This window comes from Tamandua tetradactyla, chromosome 20 (genome assembly GCF_023851605.1).
Source record: "Tamandua tetradactyla isolate mTamTet1 chromosome 20, mTamTet1.pri, whole genome shotgun sequence".
Classification (NCBI taxonomy): domain Eukaryota; kingdom Metazoa; phylum Chordata; class Mammalia; order Pilosa; family Myrmecophagidae; genus Tamandua; species Tamandua tetradactyla.
In genome coordinates this window covers 5,320,011-5,333,112 of record NC_135346.1, presented here as the reverse complement: position 1 = coordinate 5,333,112, position 13,102 = coordinate 5,320,011, and positions in this window count along the sequence as shown.

Here is a 13,102-nt window from a genome sequence, read left to right as displayed (position 1 = left end):
CAAGTTGTTTTTCTGTGACAACTTTCCAGTTATGCTTATTTATTCTATCAAAATTTTTATCAGGATGACAAGTCCTTTCAACAAATAATTTTATTATATACCAAATACAATATTCAGGGTTAAATATGGTACCATTGACCTAAGGGCAGATTATTGGACATATCCAAATTTCTAAATAATTTTTTTAATTTTCTTCATCAAAATTACGTATTTTTATTTGATCCTCATTCCTCTCCACTATCTCTCAGATTGTATCTTTCTCCTTTGTCCTTAGAAATTCACAAGTTTCCCTAGGCTAAATTCATGTCTTCTACTTTAGAGTGCATAGTGACTGATAAATATATAGCTTTGGGTGTAAGAGATATGAGAGAGAAAGCTCAGAGTTTTCTCTTTGCTCCTTTTTACCTCAGGGGCATTTAGAAAGTATTTGATCTACAATTACAAAATATGGGATAAAACACAATGAGAGGGGCGGGCCGCGGTGGCTCAGCGGGCAAAGTGCTTGCCTGCTATGCCGGAGGACCTCGGTTCGATTCCCGGCCCCAGCCCATGTAACAAAAACGGAGAAACAGAATACAATAAAACAAGAAAATGTTTAAAAGATGTTTCCCTTTCTTCCTTCCTTCCTTCCTTCTATCCTTCCTTCCTTCTCTCTGTCTTTCCTTTAAAAAAAAAAAAAAAAAAAAAAAAAAACACAATGAGAGGGAGAATTAGTCTTCACGAATTGTCAAACAATGATATATAATCATATTTTCCAAATTTATATAGAACAATTCTATTTCATAATATCTAGAAAATAAGTATAAGAAAATGTCCATGGGAAAAACTTCACTGAATATCTCCAGTGAAACTATTTTTGCTTATGTTGACTGATATTTTAGCTATCCTTTACAATCTAGTTCAAATAATCTTTCATTATTACTGCACTGCTAATTCATTTTCTTAGTAATTTCAGTAGCATTATCTTTTCCGTATTTTTAGTAGAGCCTACGTATCACACACATGTCATTAGGTACCCTTTTTTAAACCAATAACCAAAACTAAAAGCAGACTCAGTAACATTCAAACTCTCTACAAACATTAATTTATAATGTGGAGCAGAAATTAAGTATGCTAATCATCTTGAGACATATCACAACTATTTCAGTGAATTTTCCTTTAGTCATTTTAAAGAAAAACTTGAATTTAAACATACAAATATACCTCGTAAGTGAAGAATCAGGTTTATGTTCTGTAACATGAATATTTCTTTTGCACAATTATAGACTCTTCACAAAACTCATGATCCTGCCTCATTGTCAGATAAAATTCATGGCGCCCCTTTACAGGGAGATCTACATTTAGCCTTAGTCATATGAACAATTCAGCCTTTAGGTTCTTGTACACACGGTTATTCCTTTTGAAGCACACATGAGGGACACTCCTGTCAGGAGACCTGGGGGAATGTATTCAAACTCCAGAGAGAGCCCAGTTTTCCCTCCAATCCTGATTGGTAAGGATTCCTTGACAGTGCTTTTCAGATTACTTAAATTTGTAACAGTGCATATTGTCAATAAAATCAACAGTTTTTTGTATTAAAATTAATAAAGAAGTGTATGCAAAGGAGTTTCATAGTTCAGTGGTGTTTCCATATATTTTCAGTTTTATGTCACATTTTAAATATGATTAATTTGCATTTTAATATATCCATAATATCATCAAAATCCCAACAAAATATTTTTCTAAGTCTTGGAAACATTTGGCAAGAAGGAAAATCATATTATGTTTAAAATTATCAACAACAAAAACATGCAAAAATTGCCTAGTAGGTACTAAATGAAAGAAAAGTGGAATACATTTCAGAATGGATTTTAAAATGGAAGCACCATGTTGGATTCTAACCAAAAGTGCTTCTAAGAGATTCTCATACAAAATATGTGACAATAATGAAAGTTGTCTTTCAGGTTTTAATTTACTATACCCAAAGTCAATTTTGAGGAAAGGAGTCCATTTGTCATTTTCTGAACATTCCTATTAGTAGTTGACAATCAAGAGACATTAAGAATGTGGGAAAGTTTAAGAGATCCCAGGAAAGACTTGGAAATAAAAGCTTAAAAATAGAAGACTTCACATACATGCTTACAGGTCATTGACAAAGTTACGTATTTCAGAATGGAACATTTGATGAGCAGGGAAAAGAAGTCAAATCGAAGAAAGCAGTATTCTCATCCTAGAATAGGACATCTCTGACTTTACCAGAGCCAGGATTACTCAGTTCCACAGAGCCCCAGAAGAGCTTTTTACCTGCTTTCATAATCCTTCCACTTCTCAGACTCTAGGCTTATTTTGGGTAAAAAAAAATAAAAAGTAACAAAATTCTGAAGATTTCTTCAGTTTGATAGAGGCTACAAAAAAGTTCTGATATGGTAAGAACAATTTGAACTGAGTCAACATATTTATAGTAACTAGGAAGATTTGCGTCTGGAGGTGAGTAAGTGGGAAAATGATGGCCAGATATCTAATAATTTTATACCATTATTTTCATGGAAATTTAGCATAAAATTTCCCATTTTAAACACTTTTCAGTGTGCATTTCAGTGGTGTTAAGTACACACACAATGATGTGTCACTGTTGCCCCCACCCAATATCAAAATTTTCCATTTTCCCAAACAGAAACTCTATACCAGGTAAGCACTAACTCCTCATTCCCTACGTCAGACCTGATAACCTATATCATAGTTTCTAGCTTTATGATTGGAACGTTCTCATTATTTTCTAATGGTGATTTCATACAATATTTGCACTTTTGCATCTGGTTTTTTTTTTCACTAAAATTTATGCCTTCAATGTTTATTTATGTTGCAGCATCTATCAGAACTTGATTCCTTTGTTTCCCATTATGAATATACCACATTTTTTTTTACCCATTCTTCAGTTAATGGGAACTTGAGTTGTTTATATCTTTCGTCAATTGTGAACAATGTCACTATGTATATTGGTGTGCAAATAGCTGTTCGATTCCTTGCTTTTATACTTCTGTGTATATAACTTGCTGTGAGATTGCTAGGTGTTTGGTAATTCTATAATTTACTTTCTGAGGAAATGCCAAAATGTTTACACACTGGCTGCACAATTTTACTTTCCCAAAAGGAAACTAGAAATCCTATTTCTCCATATCCTCTCCCAAACCTATTTTCCAATTCTTTTCTTGTAGCCATTCTATTAGGTATGAATTGGTATCACATTGTGGCTCTGATTGGCGTATACTGGATGGCTAAGGATGTTGATTAAATTTTCATGTGATTTTTTTTGCCATTTGTATATCTATTTTTTACTGTGGAGAAATATCTATTTCACATATTTTGTACATTTTTAATTGAATTGTTCAATTGTTTTAATTAAATTTTCTGTTGAGTTGTAGCATTTCTTATATATTCTGATGTCAAACCCTACTGGATATGCTGTTTCCAAATATTTTCTCCCATTTATTATGTTTTCTTATTCCATTCATGAGAAAGATCTTTGATACACAAAATTTTAATTCTGTTGAAGTTCCATTTAACCTGTATTTTTTCTCTCATTGCTCATGATTTTGGTGTAAAATCAAAGAAACCGTTGCTTAGCAAAATGTCCTGAAGATGTTACCATAGGTTTTTTATCTAGGAATTTTTTAGCTTTATTTATTCTATTTAGGACTTTGATCAGTTGTGAGTTGAATTTTGTATACGGTGTTATTAAGCCTCCAACTTTGTTTTCTACATATATCCAGTTCTTACAGCGCTATTTATTGAAGATACTATTCTTTCCCCAATGACTAGACTGTGAACACCTGGCCAATATTAAATGTCCATAGATATGAGGGTTTATTTCTGCACTCTAAGTGCTATTTCTTCTGTCTGTATGCCTTCCCTTGTGCCATCACCACTTAGTTTTAATTACTTTAGCTTTGTAAAAAGATTTAACATAGGATATTTCAGTACTTAAATGTATTCTTCCTTTTCAAGAGGTTTTGGCTATTTAGGACTGCTTACCACTCCATATATTTGATGATTGGCTTACACATCACTGCCAGTAAGACTGTTAAATTTCTTTGGGATTGCCTGGAACCTGAAAATCAACTTAGAATCGACATCTTAACAATATTTAGTCCTCCAATTAGTGAACAACAATTTCTATCCATTTATTTAGGTTTTTCTTCACTTATTTCTACAGTTTTGTGAGATTTCTGTGTGCAAGTTATTTACATCCTTGGATAGATGTTATTTCTACATATTTGATTCTTTTGGTTGCTACTGAAAACGGATTTTTTTCTTGAATTACTCTTCAGTTTGCATCTTACTAGTGTATAGAATGACCACTGATTTTTACATATTAGTTTTGAACCTTGTCAATTTGTTGAATTTATTTATTTTCTCTAGTGACCTAGTTGTAGATTTTCAGAATATACTATATATGGGACCCTTCCATTTGCAAATATACAATGGTTAACCTTTTCCTTTTCAATTTGGTTGGTTTTTCTTTATTTTGTTTGTCTAATTATTCTGGCTAGGACTTTTAGACAATATTGAATAACTGTGGTGATACTGGGCATTCTGGTCTTATTTCTGATCTTAGGGGAAAACTTTCAGTCTCCAAAATTGAGTATGATGTTACGTATGGGTTTTTCAAATAAGTCTTTTATCATGTTAGGATGCTTTGCTTCTATACCATGTTTTCTGCACTTTATTCATCAAATAATTGTGCTGCAATATGTCAAATGCCTTTTCTACTTCAATTGATATGATCATGTATTATTTTTAATTCCTTCATTTTCTCACTTTTTTTCCCTCAACATAATATCCTCAAAGTTAATTCTCTTGGTTGCATGCCACCTGACTTCATTCCTTCTTGCAGCTGCTCATTATTTCACAAATACATAAGCCCTGTTTTTCCCTTCCAGTCTTCAGTCAATGTACCCTTAGGCCATCTTGAGCCATTGGAAATCATGAAAAATGCCACCCTAAACACCAGTGTGCAAATGTCTATTCATGTCCCTTATTTCATTTCTTCCAAGTCTTTGTGTTTTAACAGGTGCAGGATCATGTGTCAACCCTACATTTAGTTTCCTAAGGAACCACCATGCCATCCTCTAGAGGAGCTGTACCATTCTACTTCCCTACAGGATAATCACATATTTATCCTTAAAATATAATCACATAATTATGCATTCACCACCACAATCTATATGAGAAAATTTCTATTTATTCCACAAAGAAAGAAGAGTAGAAAAGAAAAACGCAAAGAACAACAACAACAAAAAAAAAACCAATAACGACAACAATATGTATCCCATATGTGCTGGTTTGAAAGTATTATGTGCCCCAGAAAAGCCAAGCTTTAATCCTGAGTCAATCCTGTGGAGGTAGCCATTTCTTTTAATCCTGATTCAATACTGAAATGAGAGAAGTGATAAAAGCCTCAGAGCCAACAAGAACTTTAGAGCAGAGCTGACAGGTGAACAACTGAGACGCAGATATTTGGAGATGGTTGGAGCCCAGCAGATGTTGCTATGAGATGCTAAGCAAGCCAGGACCTGGAGAGAGTCAAGGGAAGACAAAACATGAAAGCCAGCCCTGGAGAAATAAAGTGAGGAACCTGTCAGGAACAGAGGCTGAAGGCATTGGAGCCCAGGAGCAAGGGACCAGCAGATGCCAGCCACATGACTCGTCAGATGATGAAGGTGTTCCTGACCCATTGGCCTTTCTGGAGTGAAGGCAACCTCTTTTTGGTGCCTTAAATTGGACACTTTCACTTCCTTAGAACTGTAAACCTGTAACTTATTAAATTCCTGTTTTGTAAAAGCCATTCCAATTCTGGTATGTCGTATTCTGGCAGCTAATAAACACACCATATTCCTCCATTATATCCTCTCATTATTGACATGCAACTTTGATATATTGCCTTTGTTACAATTAATGAAAGAACACTACAATAGTACTGTTAACCATAGACCTTATTTTGCATTAATTGTATTTGTTTATGTACCATCCTTTGTTAACGCCTTAAAATGGTTACCTTCATTTTAACGTCTCCCTCAAGTAAAATCTTTTTTATATTTGCACATTTAAGCATCATCATTGTCCCCTATAGATTTTACTTACATTATTCAGTCCTGGTTTTGATCTTCTGTCTTTTCTTCTGTGATCTTACCTACCCCTAGCCTTCCTCTTTCAACCATAGTCACCTTCAGCATTGTTTAATATACTTACAATATTGTACAACCATCACATTGTATTATGCTGTTCATTTATGAATCTTTGCAATTGAACTGGAGAACCCTCCACACTCCTTCAGCAGCAACTCAATTTATTTTAAGAGGCAAACATAAAGAAAATTTTAAGTATAATATTCTAATATTGGGGCAGAGAAGGAGGATTTTTCATTTGAAAAATGATAGAATAAGAAGCATGAAATAATGAGATTTCAGATTCCTTGGTTCCATGATGAACAAATGTGGATGTGAATCTAAAGGTTGGAAAAAATCCTTTTTACTATATCAGTGTATGAAGACTGGTGAGTGAGTTCATATGTCAAAGTAATAATACTCTTGCACTTATACCAATGTAACACAAGCGCATGTGTACTACCTTTTATTTCTCCTATAGTCACTTGATATTTGCCCTCTGCTGTATCACTCTAAGAACTGTCATTAGAGAATTAAGTCGTCAGCAGAAACAAAATAATTGGTTGATGATGTATGGAAATGTTGGAGTGTGACCTTGAACTCAAGGAAGAAGAACAATATCATTATCCATTCTGATACTGACATATGGATTTTAAAATGTCAGCACCAATTCTATCCATTATCCTTTCCAACTCAGACATGCACCTACAGTGCCTGACTAAGAAAAAAACATGTCACATACCACTTTCACTCAACTTCCTCAGAACTCAAAGAATTTGGAAATCCATGAATGTAAGTTTGGATAGTTCATAGTTAAATATCTGCAGATGAGAAATGAAGACAAATGAGATGTATCTGAATTCAATGCTTCTGAAAATTTTCTCCATTTTGCAAATCATAATAATTCACAGTTTTAAAGGAAATTGATGAAAACAGAAAATGACAAGTGCTGGAGAGGATGCGGAGAAAGAGGCACACTTATCCACTGTTGGTGGGAATGTCAAAGGGTGCAACCACTGTGGAAGGCAGTTTGGCAGTTCCTCAAAAAGCTGAATATAGAATTGCCATACGACCCAGCAATACCATTGCTAGGTATCTACTCAAAGGACTTAAGGGCAAAGACACAAACGGACATTTGCACACCAATGTTTATAGCAGCGTTATTTACAATTGCAAAGAGATGGAAACAGCCAAAATCTCCATCAACAGAAGAGTGGCTAAACAAACTGTGGTATATACATACGATGGAATATTATGCAGCTTTAAGACAAGATAAACTTATGAACCATGTAATAACATGGATGGGCCTAGAGAATATTATGCTGAGTGAATCCAGCCAAAAACTAAAGGACAAATACTGTATGGTCCCACTGATGTGAACGGACATTCGAGAATAAACTTGAAATATGTCATTGGTAACAGAGTTCAGCAGGAGTTAGAAACAGGGTAAGACAATGGGTAATTGAAGCTGAAGGGATACAGACTGTGCAACAGGACTAGATACAAAAACTCAAAAATGGACAGCACAATAATACCTAATTGTAAAATAATCATGTTAAAATACTGAATGAAGCTGCATCTGAGCTATAGGGGTTTTTTTTTGTTTTTGTTTGCTTGTTGGTTTGTTTGTTGTTGTTTTTTTTACTATTATTACTACTTTTATTTCTTTTCTTTATATTAACATTTTATATCTTTTTCTGTTGTGTTGCTAGTTCCTCTAAACTGATGCAAATGTACTAAGAAACAATGATCATGCATCTATGTGATGATGTTAAGAATTACTGAGTGCATATGTAGAATGGTATGATTTCTAAATGTTGTGTTAATTTCTTTTTTTTTTTTCTTTCCGTTAATAAAAAAAAAAAAAAAACAGGGTTGGAATTCAGTAAGCGCAGAAAAGCGAGGACCCCCTAGGCCTGATGAAGGGAGGTGAGTTCTACCGGTTTACAGGATAAGTAGTATGTTCGGGAACCTTGACTTGCTGAGCCTTTCTCAGCCACAATATGGACTGCAACAGAGTAACAAGAAACATGGGTGAAAACACAATGTGTCAAAAGACAAAAGAAGAAACACAATGTGAGACATGGACTTGGTACTTTATCACCTTGTAGCAATTTTGAAGAAACACCTACCATCTTTGTCATAAGCTATCTTTCCTTCAATATTTGAACTCAATTTCACTATTTTGCTGTCCATTTTTGGTTGTCTCCTTTAAAGCAAGAAATGTGGATTTTCCCCAATAATGAAGGGCTAGAGTCCATAGACAACGTCCTTTCTCATCCCCCAAACAAGTTGAATTCTTAAAATAGTTTAGTAACTCAAAGAACTGCCAGTCATGACGAGATGCCCCAAGGAAAGAATGCTTTCTCTGTTTCTACATTCCCAAATTGAGTTGTCTTCCTTTGCCCCTCTCTTGGAAAGAACGCTTCTGAAATGTCAACTGCCTATGGCAGCACTGGGTGAGCAACTATTCCCCAAGCTGGGTAAGCATGGTTGTGTTCAGAGAATTTTCCAAAATAAGACTTGTCTTTCTGCAAGGGTGGAAATCGACTCTGTGGCCTGAGGTAAGACATTTGGTGTCTCCCCCTGGTTTCCATAATCTATGAAGCATGGCCCACAGCTGTCAGGAACTTCCTGGAAGGGCTGGAGAGAGTAATGAGATTACATCCACGGAGTCCTTTGGGGCTTTCAGAAAATGTACTGCATTCATAAATGAACTATAATTTGACATTAACCTAAATGTACTTATGCTTCTATCAACTAGATTGTTTAACAGTGACAGAAAACAAGTCCTTCTCAGGGTTCTTTATCATTTCATCAAAATAATCTTTGGAAATAAATGATGTATCAGTTAAAAAAAAAAAAGAAATTGATGAGAATTGTTCAACTCTTTTAATTCAAGTAACTGAAGATCTCAAATTTTGTTTTCAAAAATTAAGAGATTTTCCCAAGATAACTATTTATTACTGCCTTTCAACCTACTAGCAAATGTATATATTTTATATCAATTAATTTTCCAAAAAATTTGGTGTTAGTGTTATAAACTCCATTTTGCAGATTATCAAGCTGTGTCTTCAAGTATATAACTTACCAAATTTTCACAAGTGTTAAATGTCAGTTTCATTTCTGGAATCCAAAAAATTTTCGCTACCAAGTGTAGAGAATGAAAAATAATATAATTTGATAGCTTTCCATTTCCATCTTACCTAAATTCTTTAGGAAGGATGATAACTCTAAGTGTTATCAAAATATAAGAAAGGGGTACTCCTATAGCTTTCTTGGTATGATACTTAAGTGTCCATCTAGTTTGAAAATCCAAGTCATTTCTACTTCCAGGTACCTATGCAAGAGAAATATCTAAAAGGCGACATATTCAAAGAAGTTAATGGCCACAGTGACTGAAATACCACAGTGTTGGAAACAATATACTGGATATCATAACGGAAATAAACATGAACTGCAATTTAATCATAGAATATTATAAAGTAATATCAATGATTTAGATGCACCTCCATATATCGTCTTTCTTCAATCTAAGACAGACAATATTGAATTAAAAAATTGTAAAAGGATAGCTGTAATATGATGTTATTTATATTACTATTTAAAATATTAATTCCTTAAATAACACAGTGCATTATATAGATAAATACATATAGAAATCATAAAAATAGACTTGGAGATGACACATAAAGATTTAAAAATACTGCTTCACTCTGGAAATGGATAATGCAAAGTTATTGTGAAGGTGATTTTAGATGAGCACATAATGAAGTATTTGTTTAAAAAAGCATGACAATTTATTTTCTCCTTATCATTTTTCTTATATTCAGCACCATATATCCATGTGCTTTTTTACTGTTTATAATATCATTACATACAGTTCATCCCATTTGTGCCTCACAACTGGCCTGCAGGGCACCAATCTGAAACCTATTTGATTGCATATTCCTATTGGTTAAAAGAAAATTGAATCTATGCCACTCAGGTAAATCTGCCAGGCATACCTGTCAAAATAGAGTAGCATCTAAGAACATTCCAGGAGGCTGAAAATCCCATAAGGAGAAATTCAGTAACTTCAGTTATGTTCAGTTCATTTGTGGTTATTCTCTTTCTTCCTATGGAGAGAGTAGAGTGAAAATGATTAGTATAAATATGTTGAATGTGACTACTAAAAATAATATGTCTAAAGTAACTGAATTTGTGAAAATTAGATGAAAAGTCATTCATAAACTAATGTGTATACTATCTTCCTAAGCCTGAATCTTAATGACATTGTGTATGGTTCTGTGCATACCATATTCTCAGTGAATGTACTTGCCATCAAAGATGAATGGGAAAAAAATCAATAAAACTATAAATTTATATAAAATACACAAATAAAAATGAAAAACTAAAATAAATATGGAAAAATATATTTTAAAGCTGGGAGTATAGTATATAGTATTCAACATTGCACTAGAATTTCTAGCTAGAGTAATCAGACAGGAAAAAGAAATAAGAGGCATCTGAATCAGAAAGGAAGAAGGAAAATTTTCATTATTTGCAGATGACATAGTAGTATACTTGGAAAATCCTGAGGAATCTATGACAAAGTTTCTTGAACTAATAAACAAATTCAACAAAGTGGTGCTATATAAAATTAATGTGCAAAAATCAATAATATTTCTATACACAAGCAATGACTTCACTAAGGAAACAATTAGAGAAAAAAGTCATTCAAAATAGGAACTAAAACAATCAAGTATCTAGGCATAAACCTAGCCAGGGATGCAAAGGACCTATACCCAGAAAACCGCATAACATTACTAAAAAAAAATCAAAGAATTTCTTTTAAATATGGGGAAAGACATTCACTGTTCATGGAAGCTTAAATATAGTTAAGATGTCAATTCTACTAAAAGTATCTACAGATTCAATGTAATACCAATCAGTATTCCAAGAACTTGCTTTTAAGACTTGTCAAATCTAGTTATCTAATCCATTTGGAAGGAAATAACCCTCAAATAGCAAAAAAAAAATCCCTAAAAGGAAGAACAAAGTGGAAGGATTAAGACTTTCTGGTTTCAAAGCTTATTATAAAGCCACAGTGGTCAAAACACAAAGATAGAAGTATTGACCAATGGAATTGAATCAAGAGTGCAGAAATAGACCACCATATCTATTGATGGTCAACTGATCTTTGACAAGGTCCTGAAATTCAATGAACTTGGATAGAATGGTCTTTTCAATAAGTGTGTGTGGGAGAACTGGACAGCCAAAAGAACGAAAGAGGAAATGACCTTATACTCTATACAAAAATTAACTCTAAGTGAATCAAAGACCTAAATATAAGAGCCAGTAACATGACTTCTAAAAGAAAATATAAGGAAACATCTTTAAGACCTAGAAATAGGAGGGAGCTTCTAAACTTTACATACAAAGCACAAGCAGCAACAGGAAAAGGAAAAGATAAATGGGAACTCCTCAAAAATCAAATGTTTCTGTGCCCCAAAAGAATTTGGCTAAAAGGTGAAAAGGCAGCCAGTTCAATGGGAGAAAATAATCAGAAATCACATATCAGATAAAAGTTTGATATCCTGTATACATGATAAAATCATACAACTCAACAACAAATGAATAAACAACCCAAATATATAATGAACTAAAGATATGAATAGATATTTTTCCAAAGAGCAAATACATTTGGCTAAAAAGCACATAAAGAGATGTTCATTTTCATTAGCTGTAAGTGAAGTGCAGGTCAAGACTACAATGAGATACCATATCACATCTATAAAAATGGCTGTTATTAAACAAACAGGAAAGTACAAATGTTAGAGAAATGTGGAGAAATTGAGGCATTTATGCATTGCTGGAAGGAATGTGTAATGGTACAGACACCATGGAAAACACTTGAGCAGTTCCTTAGAAAGCTACCACTACTCAGTATATACCATGAAGAACTGAAAAACGTGACACAAACATTTCCACACCAATGTTCACAGCAGTATTATTCACAATTACCAAAAAATGGGAACAATCAAAGCATCTATCAATAGATAAGTGGGTAAACAAATTGTGGTATATACATATAATGGAATATTATACTATAGTAAGATGAAATGAGGTCCTGAAGCAGTTGGCAAAATGGATGAACCTTGAGCACATAATGCTGAGTGAAATGAGTTGGACACAAATCAATGGATAGTGTATGATTATGCTATTATGACCTTGGTAAAGCTAAATTCAGAGGCTTATAATATAAAATACATGGGACCTAGAAATATATGGAAGCCAGAGATGAGTTAGCTAATGAGGTTGAACTTAAATGTAAGGGAATGGTTAGAAGTGAAGGTAGTTCTTTAGTGCGTCTGTAAGTAATACTGCCAAGTTGAAGGTGAACATGACTGAAAGGGGTTGTACAGAGCCATGTCTTATACTGATTAACACTACAAATATAAATATGTTCCTGCATGAACTACTTCAAAAATATGAGTCTCGTACAAACAGTAAATAATATCAGTGTATTGGGGGAAGCTACATATATTTCATGTTGTGGTCTATGTTTTACAGGAAGATATCAACTGCACCACAGCAATACTAGGTATAAATAATTGGAGGGGAGGTCATAATTAAGGGGATGTTTAGATTTTCTATTTAGTGAAGTTGTGTTTATAATTTTTTTTCCTGGGATCAATGAAAATTGTCTAAAATTGAGAGTGTTTATGATTGCACAACTCAGTGAGGATAACATTAGACATGGATTGCTGACCTTGGACATTATCCCTGATGCCCAATGGATGGAGGCGGCTGTTGGACACCCTGACTGAGAAGCAGAATGGCGCACTCTGGTGTATGCGTATGATGGAGCATTGTGCAGCCGCAGAAAGGAATGACATTGTGGGACCTGCAGTAGAGGTGAATGAACTTGGGGGACATTATATGATGCAAAATAGGCCAGAAACAAAAGAGGGAAT